We start from the raw sequence: 14,795 nt of genomic DNA, 5'->3' as shown, positions 1-14,795 counted from the left end.
AAGGAAGGTATTTTGGAATAGAGCGTTGGATGTAGTGTGGGCCCCCAACCCCAGAAAGCCTTGTGGACAATGCAAAGGTTCTTGATCTTGATCCTTGCAGCCACTGGGAGCCAGTGAAGAGATTTCAGGGCTGGAGAGATACGATCTCTGGGCTTGAGGCTAAGGATAAGTCTCGCAGTTCTGTTCTGGATTAGTTGCAGAGGGCGGAAAGCAGAGGAAGGCAGATTGAGAAAGAGGTTTGTTGCAGTAGTGCAGCCTGGAGAGAAACAGGGCTGTGGAGACAGTGAGCTTCGGGAGGAAAGTAATAAAGGGAAGAGTCCCTTTGAGGAGGAGCATCTGGTAGTGGGACTTCTTGGCGACGTCCAAGATGTGAGGAGGGAAAGAGAGGGTGGAGTCGAAGATGACAGCAAGGTTTTTTGCCTCGTAGGAAGGCAAAGGAAGAGGGCCCAAGGTGGGCAGCCAGAGTGAGAGAGGGAAAGCAGGGGAAGGGGTCCCAATGAGAGGGATCTCCATCTTACTTGCCTTAAGGCAGAGATTGTTGGAGGTGCACCAATCTTGAATTGCAGATACAGTCAGGAATAAGCGAGAGAGGAGAGGGGCCTGAAGGAAAGCAGACTGTCATCTGCATAACACTGAAAGTTAGAGGAGAAAGTAGTGATTAGGTGGGCCAAAGGGGCCAAGTAGAGGTTGAAAAACCAGGATGAGAGGATAGAGCACTGGGGAACCCCACAGGTAGAGAGAGAAGTGGCAGAGAGAAAGGGACCACGTTGGACCTGGGAGTGGCAGTCCAAGAGGAAGGAGGTCAGTCACTACAGGGCCCGATCCATGATGCTCAGGTTCTCACGTAGTCCATCTATCAGGATGGCATGGTTGACTGTGTCGAAAGTAGAGGAAAGATCAAGGAGGATTAGGACAGAAGGAATGCTGGAATCAAGGTTAGAGAGCAGATCTTCACAGGTGTTCAGGAGAGCCGTTTCCGTGCCTCTGGCAGCTCTGAAGCCAGACTGATGGTCATGGAGATAACAAACAGATTAAGTGTGGAGAGTAAGCTGGGAGATGGTCAGCTTTTCCAAGAGTTTGTCCAGGAAAGGGGTGATGGAGATTGGGTGATAGTTTGCCGGGCAGGTAGGATCGGCAGACGGCTTCTTGAGGAGTGGGTGCACAAGGGAATGTTTAAGGGGAGAGGGGAACGTTCCAGTGGTGAAAGAGTGATTACAGAAATCGGCCAAGGCTGGAGCGAGGGTGTCAATATGGTCCTTAATGGTTCTGTAGGTGCAGGGGAGCCCCTGTTTGGACGACACTTTCATATTTCAGACTTGTCTAGAAACCTCATCAGGTGTTGTCAGAGGGAAAGAGGAGAAAGGGGGAGCGGTAGAGATGGCCAAAGGGGGCCAAGAGAGGAAGAGGGAGAGGAAGATGGGATAGAAGACAGGATGTCCTGAGTTTTAGCAGAGATGTGAGAGGCCAGAGCCATAGAGAGGGACTGGGAGGGAACAGGAGAGTTAGAGACCGCAGAAGGATTGACCAGTTCCTTGCAGATTTTAAAGAGTTTGGCCGTGTTGGTAGAAGCCGCAGAGACCTTGGCTTACATGTGTGCTTGCTTCTTGATGAGTGTTATTGCTTCGACTTGCATTTTGGTGCAACACGTCTAGGTATGTCTAACTGTGGCCTGGCATGCTTTACTGTAATCTTATTACGTGTCTACATTGTGCAGCCAGTGGGACATGCTTTCAATGTGGCATGGCATTTTTCGGAGTAAAGCATTCATGTTCCTGTGCACTGTTGGTGACTTGCATGTGTTGGATTGGTGTTACCCTACAAAACAATTGTAAGCACTCTGGCTTTTTAGCCAGTTTTTCTCAGAAAGTGTGCTGTATATTGCATTAAAACACAGATTTATATCTTTCTGAAGGGGTATCCCACAGTGCGCGGGATACCCCTTCAGCAGCACATTTGTGCGTATTGTACAAGCGTGATAATCTAGGCCAGCCCAGAGTGTGGCATGACCTGTGATTTGTTGCTGAGTTGGGGCGGCCCGCTTCAGCATGGCTCGTAGGGGGGGGGGGGGCACCCACATTCTGTGTTACGCCACTGATTCTGACCTCATAAAATAGATCGCCCTTCAAAGGGCATTTCTAAACAGCACTACATTTCTTATTTTTGCAATATTAAAGTCATTGATCAACGCAACAAGTTATCAGCATTTGGTTTGAGGGGGAGGGAGTCTATCTCCACTACATTCAGTTTTAGGGGGGGTTTAACAAGCGCCTGTACACTTTCTCTGAAACACGACAGCCGTGGCCTTGGCACTGACCGCATGGCCATGAATCCATTCAGGAACATGTCTGCCCATGGCTGCGTACGCCTGAGAAATGGCCTGAACCATCCAATGGACAAGGGAAGCCTTGTAAGCCTGAGAGCCGGGGGAGCAGGCCCCAAAAGTCACAAAAAAAATGTCTCTCCCTTCCTGAAGGATTTCGTCTGAGAGAAATAAAACTTGAGGACCAAGGAATGCAGGGCCCTCTTCTCTGCCTCTGACTGTGGGTTCGGGAAAAACATAGGGAGGCAGATCTCTTGATTCAGATGGAATGGAGAGACCACCTTGGACAAGAAGTTTGGGTGAGTGTGCACCATGACCATGTCATTGTGAAATGTTGCGAAGGGCTTGCACGAGAACAGTGCCTGCAGCTTGCTAACCTAGCGCGCCGAGATGAAAGCCACCAGTAAGACTGTATTTAGTGTTACCAAGCTGATATCCAGAGGCCATCAGCACGAAAGACTTGCGCTGCAAAGCTGCAAGTACCACATTGAGGTCCCAGACTGGTGGTGGCCTATGCACTGGCAGAAAAAGCCAAGACAACCCCATAAGGTGGGCCTTAACCATTGGGTGGGCTGCAGAAAGCACATCCTTAGGGGGATTCTTGTAAGTCCCAATAGCTGCCAAATAAGTGCGGCACATATCCACCTGAACTGCAGAATGAGCCAGGTGTACCAAAAAAGTCAGAACGTCATCCAGAGGACAGATGACAGGGTCCAGACCCTTGTCACGAGCCCAATGGCAGAACCTAGTCCATTTACTCTTATACTGGGACCTAATCAAGGGCCTCCTGGCCTGCTCAATGATGTCCCAGTTGTCATTGGAAAATTGAGCATGCTGAAGCCTCAGCTGGTCAGGAACCAGGCCGCCAACTTGGCCGGGTCCAGATGCTCCACTGCCCTGCCCTGCTGTGTCAGGAATCCCTTCATGGAGATCGGAAGGTGGATCGGGCCTTGGGAGCACAACTGCAGCAGATCTGAAAACCAGTGTCTCAAAGGCCAGTGGGGGGCAATCAGGATGAGGCTGCAACCGACTGAAGCCTGGAACTTGCAAAGGGTCTGTTGGAGCAGAGGGGTGGGCGGGAACGCATAACACCTGCGGCCATGCCAACAGATTTGGAAGGCATCTCCCAGAGACCCCCGATCCCGTCCTGCCCATGAAGCAAACTGGGGGCACTTGGAATTCAGAGGGGGTGCAAACAAATCCAGGTCCCCAAACCCCCAATGCTGGAACAGGGGCAACAAGGAGTCAGTGTGCAACTCCCACTCATAGGTGTTGAACCCAAACCGGATCAGATGATCCGCTTCTGCATTACTGTCCCACGGGAGGTGGACTGCTGAAATCCAAATCCTCTCAATCAGGGCCCATTCCCAGATCCATACTGCCTCCATCCAGAGGAGGGGAGAACGGGTGCCACCCTGCTTGTTCAGGTAAAACATTGTAGTAGAATTGTCCGTCCAGACCAGAACCGGCCTGTCGCTGATGAGGGACAAAAACACCCTGAGGACCAGGCCCACTGCCCTGAGCTCGAGCAGATTGATATGCAGGGGGTCTTCTGTCCTGAACCATGCTTGATGAATCGCATAGCCTTTTAGAGCAGCCCCCCCAGCCCGAAAGGGAGGAGTCCATTGTCAACACCAGGGTAGGCTCCAGGCGGGTGAAGGGGCTTCCCACTGAAACATTGCCATCAATCAGTGAAGATCAGGCAGTAAGAGCGGTGGTATTGTGACTCTGTCTGACTGAGACCCCATCTCCTGATCCCAATGGGCCACCAGGTGTAGCTGGAGGCACCTCATCTTGAGGCGAGCTTGCTGTACAGTGAGCATGCAGCAGGTCATCAGGCCCAGAATGTGCTGGAACGACCATGTCAAGGTGGTCGTGTTGGCCAGAAAGTGCCTCACCGTCTTGTGGAGGGACAGAAGCCTCTCAGGAAACACCTGTTGAACGGTAGTGTTCCAAAGTACCCCTCGGAAGACCAATTCCTGAGATGGGCACAACTATGAGTTCCTATGTTTGAGGGAAAACCCTAGCTGATGAAGCAAATCTGCCAATCTCTGGGAGGAGTGCACCGCCCCTTCGGGTGACCCCACCCTCACCAGCCAGTCAATCAAATAAGGGAACAGATGATAGCCCACCAAGCTGAGAAGGACCGCCACTGCGTTCATCAACTTTGTAAAGACCGGAGGGACCGAGTTCAGGCCGAAAGGCAGCACCTTGTACTGAAAATGGTATGACATAATTGTGAACCGCAGAAACTTTGATGCAGTGTGTAGATGGGAACAGGCAGGTACACATCCTTGAGGTCCAGGGAACACATCCAGTCCCCTGCACACAGAGACTCTGCTATGTTTGCAGATGTAATCATCTTAAAGTGTTCGAGCGGTAAAGACAGATTAAGAAATAACAGGTCCAGGACAACCCCCAGGCCAGCCTGGCTGTTCTTGGGTACCGGAAAAATCCTGGAATAGTACCCAGAGCCCCTGTCTACAAGAGGAACCGGTTCTATCACCTGCATCTCCAAGAGTGAAAGGACCTTCTGTAAAAGATCCGGGGACACGATCTGATGAAGAGGAGCAGAGGATGGTAGAGGCAAAGGAAGTGGAAGACTGAAACCCGTGGAGACTACGGATAGGATCCACGGTTGCTGAAAAGATGCTTCCAGGTGTCCTGGAACAGAGCCAAACGGCCCCCCACATGCAAGCTGTGTTCCCCGACCTTGACATCAGTTCTTCTTGGTGTCAGAGGCTGGGGCAGAGGAAGGGGAGCGGAAAAACCGGTGCGACATCCTCTGCTGCTTCATCCTGTTGTTGCTGAGCCACCTAGCAGGCCTCAGTGTACCGCAATCCCGGAACCCCTTGGAGACGGAGAAGGCCCTGGGCTTGAACTTGGTCCTGCTCTGGGACTGAGGGACGGATTTATGACCTGCTTCTGTTAGGATGGCCAAGGATTTGGCATTTTGAGTGGAGGTTTTCTTCTTCGTCAACTCGTCATCGGTTGACAAATGAAAAAGGCCCACACCCTCGAAAGGCAGATCCAGGATCTATTCCGACACGTCAGATGAAATCTTAGTGGCGTGCATCCACCCGCCCTTCTCATCTCAACTCCAAGGCGCAGCCCTCTGCTGGCTGTGACGATGTGGGAGACCGAAGACTCCATGAGGTCCTACGCAATAACCCGAGAATCTGCCAGCGTGGCCTTGAAGGACACTTGCTTGTCTGAAGGGAGGTTGGGCTGCAGGTGGCACAAAAGGTCTGGGAGAAGCCCAGGGCAAACGCCCAGATGAACAAAAAGTTGGACAGCAGCTGTAGGCTGACAGATGAGGAGCCAATCCTCCTTGCCTCCCACCCGCAGCCACATTCCTCAGTGGTCTTTGTCGTCTTCCTCCACGGGAGCCACCTCCAGTTTCCTTTCCAAGCAGTACAAAGTCCCTGAGTCTTTGGGAAAGCGCTGTTATTCCATCTCAGGATTGCATCTGCCACAAGCCAAAGCAGATGCCCTCTTGACCGTGGCTAACCAGAAGCTGTGGTGGGAGATCAGGGAGCTTCTGAACATCCTTCTGGGGAGGGATGCCAGACAGATCGTGGTGCAATTCCCCAAGACCTCAGCTAGCACTCATAAATCATGTGGGGCTTCCTCAGGCAGAGGGAACGCCACCAGGCCCTGAAGGCAGTCATGAAAGGCCTTAACGGATGCAGAGGGTTCATCGTCCTGGGTGTTGTCGTCGTCATCATCCCCCCACCTTTGCACAAATCATGGGGAATCGGGGACCTGGGACACAGGTGCCAGTGGGGTTCCCGCTAGGTCCGGAGATGTAAACAGGTCCAACGGCTGTTGAGGGGGAGGGGTTGGTGGTACAGGGGGAGATGGAGGGGTCAGAACAACCGGTAGGGCCTGGTCTGGGGGAGGGACCGGCACTGGAACCGTCAGTACTGGAGGAAAAGGAGGCATATCCAGAGGAGGGCCGCAGTGCGCCACCACCTGCGGGATGACCTTCACAATGTCCTTCAGGAGCCCCCTTTATCTGAGGGGAACATATGAGGATGAGGAAGCAATTGAAGAAGTGGTTCTCGCAAGCCACTGGGTCCCTAGGGGCCCGGCCTTCCAAGGCACTGGGCCTCTGGTCCTGTTCAAAGCGCTGAGGCATCTGGTGCATATAGCCCTAAGTCTGTGATGGTAGATGTATCCCCGAGGAGACCAGAAGCCTGTGCCATAGGATCCACTGCCGCTTCCAGCGACAAGTGGACTGGGATCATCTTGCAACACCCCTTAGATGGGTGAAAGCACTTGCGGACCCTGAGCTGGATCCGAGATGGCCACCTGCCTGGCAGGCTCTGCCACGTGCATCTCCACCATTCTGAAGCCTGGTGCCATGCCCTGAGCCAAGAGAAGCCTCAGACATGGGAGGATACAGCTTGGGTCTTGCACCCAAAGCAGAGGTGTCAACCTCAGAGATCACTCATAAAGCCCTGACTCACAACCTTGGAGCGAGCTCCGGTAGGCTGGACGCCCTCAGCACCTGTGCCGGTAGCCGTGTTGGATCGTGCCAAGCACAGACTCTTGGAGGTGGCCCTCGACGATCCCTTACCTCCTGGGGTAGAAGAAGAGGACGAACTTGATCGCCCTTCCGAGGACAGCCTGGTACAGCCCCTGAGCCCCTCAGCTTGGGAGCCAGTATCCAGGACGGCCTCAGGTCTGTCCACGGTGCACCCGGAAGAGCCCCTGGGTCTCTCAGCTTGGGTGCTAGTAGCCTTGGAGGCCACAGGCCAGCCAGAACCTGAAGTCAAGGAACCCCGATCTGTGGGAACCCTGGAGGAGGAGTCTCTGTGCTGTAGAGCTGTGCTGAACAGAGGGCCTATCTTGTCTTGACGAGAGGTCCTGGAGACAAAGTCCTTAAGGTGGTGAGGAGGAGACGTGTGGAAGATCTCCCTCCACTGCGACAACCGATTCTTCAATGCCCTGTGACCGAGAGCACTGCAAGCCAAAGGGAAGTTAAATAAGATTGAAAAAACAAAACGAGGAGCAAGCGGAAAGTTAAAAAAAAGTCTCTATGCTGGCTGCCAGGTCTGACAGAGTCTGTGCAAAAAAAGGGACTGAGGTGAGGGGCAACAGGGCGGGGCCTCGGTGGACCGTTCCCATGCCTGAGGCCACACCCCCGCGTGCTGTACTAAATTTAAAAGGGAAGCTCAATTTTTCACAGCCAAAGGTTCCGGTACCATCCCCATGTTGGGGGACGCTCACAAGGATGGAGGAAAGGAGAGGGGACGTGGGAGTAAAATAAAAGAAAAAAGAAAAAATTGAAGTGAGGATGCATCAGTTGCTTCGTGATGGTTCCCACACCAATGTATACTGCAATAGATGGTGGCATAGGATATCTGCTTGGTCCAGGGAAATGTGGAGTAATGCGTAGAGGGGTGGTTTAGGAGTGCCAGGTAAAACATGCAAGTTCCGGAAGGAAAATCGGTAAGCAGAGTGGAAAAGGGAGCAGTTTAAGAAGGTATTGTTGGGGAGAACTCTCTGGTATGCCAGAGCGATGCTGGAAGTCTGCTGACATGGAGAGCCCAACTCCCTCCCCCAGTATACACAGAGGACTCAGTCAAGGGCAAGTTCAAACTGCGGTTTATTACAAATAAAACCAACAGGGATTGATACAAGAACACAGGTGGATTTCAGTACTTCTCGACGTCTCCTAGCTCACAGGCCAGTTTTACTATAAAATTACATCATTACTCTGTCATTACTTGGGCCTTTCTCCAAAAACCTATCGGTGTGAGGGATTGGCCATCAGGAGTCTAATAACCTATTTGGTCGCCTATATGTGTTATTCTACTGGCCCTCACATGTCAGGTGGCTGGCCTGTCCCATCCTCAATTCACAATCTATTACATTATTGCAGAGTAGTGGGCTTACCATTGGTTCTTGTCCATTGCCATCCACCCCTGGAATACTAAACTGTGATTGGCTAGAGCTGGTCGCTCCTCGAGGCCTGGAACTCGAACGAATTCTCAGCTCGCTGTGTTCCTCTTCAAGGTAATGTGAACGATTATGTGTCTGTATTGTAACTTGTGTACACCACCTTGCCTTATGAGAATATTCTCCTGACAGTGGCAACACTTGTCGCAACCTGCGTCTGGTTGCTATGACTGGCTTCTCCTTCCCTGCGTGGGAGACTGACCATTGTCTTGCTTGGCTGCACCACGTGTTTAGAGACCACGATTTTGAGCTCTGCAGCTCCAATTTATGAGGATTTATTCTGTTTCTCTGCAGCTGGTCCCTTTTTCGTCTGGGGGATTGGAATGCCTCTCCATATCTCTGGACCTTGCCAGTGGGCCCGGTCTCATGCATATTGCTCTCTGTGTAGCCTTAGTCAGCTATGTTCATCTGCTGCTCAGTGATTTGAGGCCTGCTGTAATTTCCTTAAACTTATGATGCAGTTTCTACTTTGTCCATGGTATGGTACGTTATCTATAGGTTTGTCACACTTGGTTCAGCCAGGTTCCATATATATATATATACATATATATATATATATATATATATATATATATATAAAAAGGAGGAAATAGCGAACCGCACTCCCGCGGGCCAGGCATTAGTAGCAGACTCCAAGATTCCGGACAAAACACGAAAATACACCGTGTTAAGAATCTGGATGCCTTTAATGTTTTTTTAAAAAGAAAGAAGTATTGTACAAAACAATATACAGTACAAAAGCAGCAACATAGAAACAGACAGAGGCAGTATGCCGTGGTGCACAGCCTGCAGACAACGCGTTTCGCACTACACTGAGCGCTTGATCACATATATATACAGTGCTGGTCATTGGGCTGGCTCTCAGCGGATCCGATATCCGGCACCAGATATGGAGCCGGATCTCGGGATCAGGCCACAGTCAGCCGCCCAAGACCATGAAACGCGATAGAATAGATAAAAAAAAATAAAAAAACAAAAGAAAAGCGCACGCGACTGCCAGCCAGCACTGCGGAGTCTTTCAAAGGCTCCCCCAAGCTGGGAGAAGGCGCGGCACCCGCCTCACATGAGCCCCCTCTCTGCACCCTCAATGGGATCCTGGGCGGGTCTGAACTGAACCAGTGAAAGATCTGCCATAATGCACATATGTGTGGACATCACCGGACACAACAAGGAGTTAAGTCAGCCTTTGATTCTCAGGTGCGTCGTGGGAGTCTGCATTACAAGAAGTTAAAAAGTGTGTGATGTGCATTCGAATGGTTCGCATTTCCACTATGACTGCTTTGTTTGCAAAGCCTTCACTGAGTCGCTTCTACCAACTCCGCATTTTGACAGATGGGGCGCAGCAAAAGAAAACGTGCGCAAGGTCACAAGATTTATTAATGGGCTGTGAAGCTGGGATTTGAACCCAGTCAATTAGCTTGCTCTGGCTGGTAAAAATATTCATTAAAGCATGGCATGTGTTAATGCGCATAGAAGACTGCTCTACATAAAGACTGTGTGAGGCTCCTAAAGGTGCGCAGGGAGGGCAGGGGCGCCAATTCGGCCAGGGCGTTGCTGCTGCTAAGGCCGGCGGACCTGCAGCATTGCCTTTTACCACGGCTTTGGCACTGGTGAGTAATGCACAATACTCGCTACATGTACAACTGATTGTACATGTAGCGACCATTGTGCATTACACATCAGTGCCAAAGCGAGCATTGTGCATTACACACCAGTGCCAAAGCCGCGGTAAAAGGCAATGCTGCCGTTGCGGGTGTTTATTTATTTTATTTTTTTAAGTATTCCAGTATTGCTGGATATCCACTACGAGCCCCGCCCGCCCCCTCTAGACCACGCCCCCTCAGGCACAGCCCATCACCAAACTCCTCCCCCACCCCACCCCTGTGTTGTGGGATTCCCCACCACATTCTTTCCATTTACACCATTTCCACCACTATATATATATATCCCTGCAGCTCCATAGGTTTATTCGCGCTAAGCATCTGAAAGCTTGCTCAGGATCTCTTGTGCCTTGCAGTTCTGCGATTCTGCATTTGTCTAATGACAAAATAATAAAAGCAATGACAGTATGTATATGCAGCTGTCCTCCATCTATAGAAGTGTGCGCTCATGTTCTTCATGTATTTGAGTGTGTGTTTGTGTGGTGCAGTGTGGAGTGCACGTGTGCTTCAGTTCCAACGCTTCTATGTTGTGGTGTCACTAATGACGTCAGTAACATGGCCTCCTGGTGCTTAGTCCAGGCTGTCCATATGGGTGTCTCTGTTGATGTTCATGGGCTCTTCTCCCACACTTGGAAAGATTTGCATTGCATTTGGTCTGTATGGCTGGCTGACAGGGTATCTCTCAGTGTACCTGTCAATCATTGGTACATTTGGGATTCGTCCAAAATAAGCTGAGTGGCTGTGAGCTTTTCTGGCCTTTCATCTTGTCATGAACTTAGTGGGGTGGAGGGGTGGTCTCAGGACCTCGACTCCCTCTTCAGTCCCCCCTCTGGTCGACCTGTTGACCACATCGTTATACATTAGTCCTTTAGCTCTTGGGGGCCATATCTTTGTAATTCCTCCAAGAAATCTGTAATAATTTACATGATCATCGAAAGTTTATTCCATATAACTGCATAGTCCTTTCGGGTTGCACCACACCCACTTCCCTTCATAGTACTTCATATCAAATGGGTTGTCCAACTCCATTGCCCTAATGGAGAACAATTCACTCGTTGCTATTCTTTCTCTCAGTTTGTCTCTTTCTGCCACTATTTGATCTCTTGCTACACTAATGTTCACGTGCATCAAGACCTTTATTCCAATGGTTTCTTCTGCGGTCTGCTTGCACTTAGTGGGCCAAATTTGTATCCCACACATTGACACTCCTGCTAATACCAGCGCTCCCATTATCACCTTTAGTCCATTTGACAGCCATGACGGCATCCATGACCATATGTACGCTATCCAACTCTGGTCCTTTCCAGTCCCCTTTGCTTCCTCCTCCATTTTGGCATGCATCTGGGAGAGCTGTGTTACCGCCTCTGTTAGTGTCCCGTTATCTACATCATTGGCAGGCATGAATGTGCAACAGGAACTCCCAATTTTTACGCAAGCTCCTCCTTCCATTGCTGTGAGCAGATCCAGAGCATATCTATTCTGGAGCACCGCCATCCTTACTGCTCGGAGATCTTCTTTTATTGCATTGAACCCATTCACTGTGGAGTTGATCGTCACCATCCACTCCCAACGGGTTATCTGCAGCCAAATGTGCATTTGAATATCTCTGTACAGATGGTATTATTGATTCAAAGAACAGTTGTGTCCTGCTGAATAGTCTGTGTTTTGCTGGACTTCATCTAGTGCTGTTTCTGATGCTTCTGATAAGTAATTACCTCCTCTCTTTACTCTGCTCAATTCAGCTGGCTTGTCATTCTTGGTTATCTGTTCCTCGTCCACAGACCTCTTACTTTTGTTGGTGTCCATCTTCGGGAGCTCATCAAGCTTCACATCCTTTCATGGCACGGCCAAATACGGCATATTGATGTGTACCAGCGAGCAAACTCCTCCTCAGTTGGGTGGCAGCATCTTGTATGCCTTTGATCCACACGCCCAGTAGTGATCCATCAGTAATGCTGCATCTATCTTCATGGCTGCATGCTTCTCTATGCTTCTGCATCAGACATTTTCGCCCACCTCCACTTTCCCAGTTTTCTGGTAACGGAGTGCTGGCATCTTAAGGGGTATTATAGGCATTGGTTCAGCTTTGTTCTCCACCCACATGATCAATTTTGCACTTGTCTCCCATTCCTTCAGGAACTTGTCATTCCCTTCCTTTACCTTGTTCACTGGTGATTGTGCTAGTGTCAACGCCTTGCTCTCCACCACTCCATCCTTCCATTAGTCTTCAATGTACACTTGGCCATACACAAGTATCTGTGGTCCCTCCCAGCATCCAGGCTCTCCTCCTATCTCCTTCACTCTGGTCCATGTACATGGCAGTTCTTTCAGTGTTATAGTCTTTGTTTTCCCTTTCTCAGGCCCATCAGTTATGTATTGTATATGTATTGTATAGCTTCGTCTAACTGCCACTAAGTGTTCATCATGGCTAATGTCTTTATGTACAGTATTCATACGGGAACATTGCTCGGGACATCCATCTCAATGTTGCTGTCTTCCCTTGAAATCTCCTTCGAGTTGTTACCATCGACAGGTATATCAGACATTGAGATCTTGCTGCTGGTATTTCAGTTGCTATGAACGTTCTGGAGGCACTCATAGTGTAGGGTATTAATGAGCAGACATAACAGCTCTCTGCGGTGGTTTCCTTGCCTACTTTTGTCATGTGCTTGTACCACATGTTATAAGACACTCAAGCAGTGTCAGTGAGAAACATGTGTACCCCTTTCATGCATGTGTCAACACGGTGCTTACCTCTCCTTACTGTGTCTGCAGTGCTCTCCTGTCAACCTGACATGGTCGTTCCGCCTGCTGGGGTCGGGTACATTTTAGTAGAGGATACAGCGGCAGCACTAGCAACAAATGAAATCCACCAAAATATAAATGCAACAACTCCACTTGGAATAAGGAGACACAGCAGGAGAAACATGTGTACCCCTTTCATGCATGTGTCAACACGGTGCTTACCTCTCCTTACTGTGTCTGCAGTGCTCTCCAGTCCACCTGACATGGTCGTTCCGCCTGCTGGGGTCGGGTACATTTTAGTAGAGGATACAGCGGCAGCACTAGCAACAAATGAAATCCACCGAAATATAAATGCAACAACTCCACTTGGAATAAGGAGACACAGCAGGATAATCACATTATTTATTATTTGACTCATCTTTACCTGTGCTGCTGGTCCTTGTGCAGCCTAAAGATATAGTTGCCTGCCTGAAATGCGTGAATAAATGCGTTATTATATTAGTATTTTAAGTAATCTATTAATATACTAAGTAGTCGTTGATTGCAAAGATGAACACTTCTTCCCACACTGCCCTTACTGCTCGGTCTCTCAGTTTGGCGAGTATAGGAGGATCGTTGTGTTCGAGTTGTGGGTATGTTTGGGCCAAATATTCTACAAAAGCAAGGTAATATACTCTGGAAGATTGTGCTCAAAACTTACTGGGTCGTCTAACAGTGTGGACAAACTGGTTTGAGAAAGTGTCAGGGTGGTAGCCAAGGGGCAACATGAACAACCATCAATGATTACATCGGCTTTCTCGTCGACAGTGTGTAGAGAATAAAATAACAGACCGTATATCCTCACTCCAAATCTAGTAAGAGTCCAGTACCTAACTCTGCTGTCCATGAGCGAGTAACTATTGGGTGTCCTCCACTCGGCAGGGTAAGTTCAGAATCGTTAGTTTGGTCTTCTTGCTGCTGATCGTTGGTCCTGTTGAACTCATTGTCCGGTGAGGCCGCTGCTTTGTAGGGCTTAATGTCAGACATGTGGTTCCAGACCGTTTTGCCTGCCAATCTTACAGGACGATCTGCCACCTGCTTTGCAGTGTGAGGACCAGTAAACCTTGGTGCGTTCCACCTCCAGATTAAGTTCCGCAATAACACTAGGTTCCCCACATTTACTGGTCTCTTAAAGTCTGAGTCCTTGGGTACGTTGTCACAATTGTTCTCTCTGCTGTCTTCTGGGCCTCCCCAGTGCCGTATCTGGTGAGAGATAAAAGACACACTAGCAATCAAGGAAGTAATGTATTCATACATTTCTTGCCCTAATACATCTGCACTACTCTCACAGTCCTTCAGTGCTCTAGTGGGAGGAGCTAGGGGGAGTTGCATGCGCTGTCCTGGCACCACCTCATGGGGCATTAAATGGTGGTCGGATCCAGGCTCATTTCGCAATGCAAACAAAGCAAGCAAGAGGTAAGCAGTACAGCCAACTTTTCTTTGTGCTCTGCTGTGTTTTGAGGCCGTTCAGGCGTTCACACACCCCATTTACTTCAGGATGGTATGCACAGGAGAACATAGGTTGAATGCCCAGCAATGTTGCAATGTGCTTGGACATCTCATTGGCGAAGTGAGGGCCATTGTCTGACCGCAGGACCTCACACAAGCCCCATCTTGGGAACACTTCTCTGACCAAAAATGTAGCCGCTCTGAGAGCATCAGGATTTGAACAGGGCCCAGCCGCAATGCACCTGAAGAATGGGTATGCACCCACTATCATGTAGCGGTATCCTTGGCACACTTGGATCCTGTCAATGTAGTCGACATGTAAATGCTGGAATGGGCCTACTGGCCGAGGTACTCTCACTACTCTCAATATATGTCCTGCTGTATATTGGTTGCATGTCAAGCAATTACTTACAAATTCAGCCACGTGTTCCGCCAAATTAGGACAGAACCATGTTTCTCCAATGCAGGCAGCAATGGCCTCTTTTCCCATGTGTTTTGGATAGTGCAACTGTGTCAGTGCAGTGTTCAATAATGCTAGTGGCATAATGATAATGATTTGTTATTTATATAGCACCTTAAGTCAAGTCAAAGCGTGTTACAGAGAACATATTTAC

Source organism: Ambystoma mexicanum, chromosome 4q (genome assembly GCF_040938575.1).
Source record: "Ambystoma mexicanum isolate Mex_15411 chromosome 4q, UKY_AmexF1_1, whole genome shotgun sequence".
NCBI classification, from domain to species: Eukaryota; Metazoa; Chordata; class Amphibia; order Caudata; family Ambystomatidae; genus Ambystoma; species Ambystoma mexicanum.
This window is presented reverse-complemented; position numbering follows the sequence as displayed.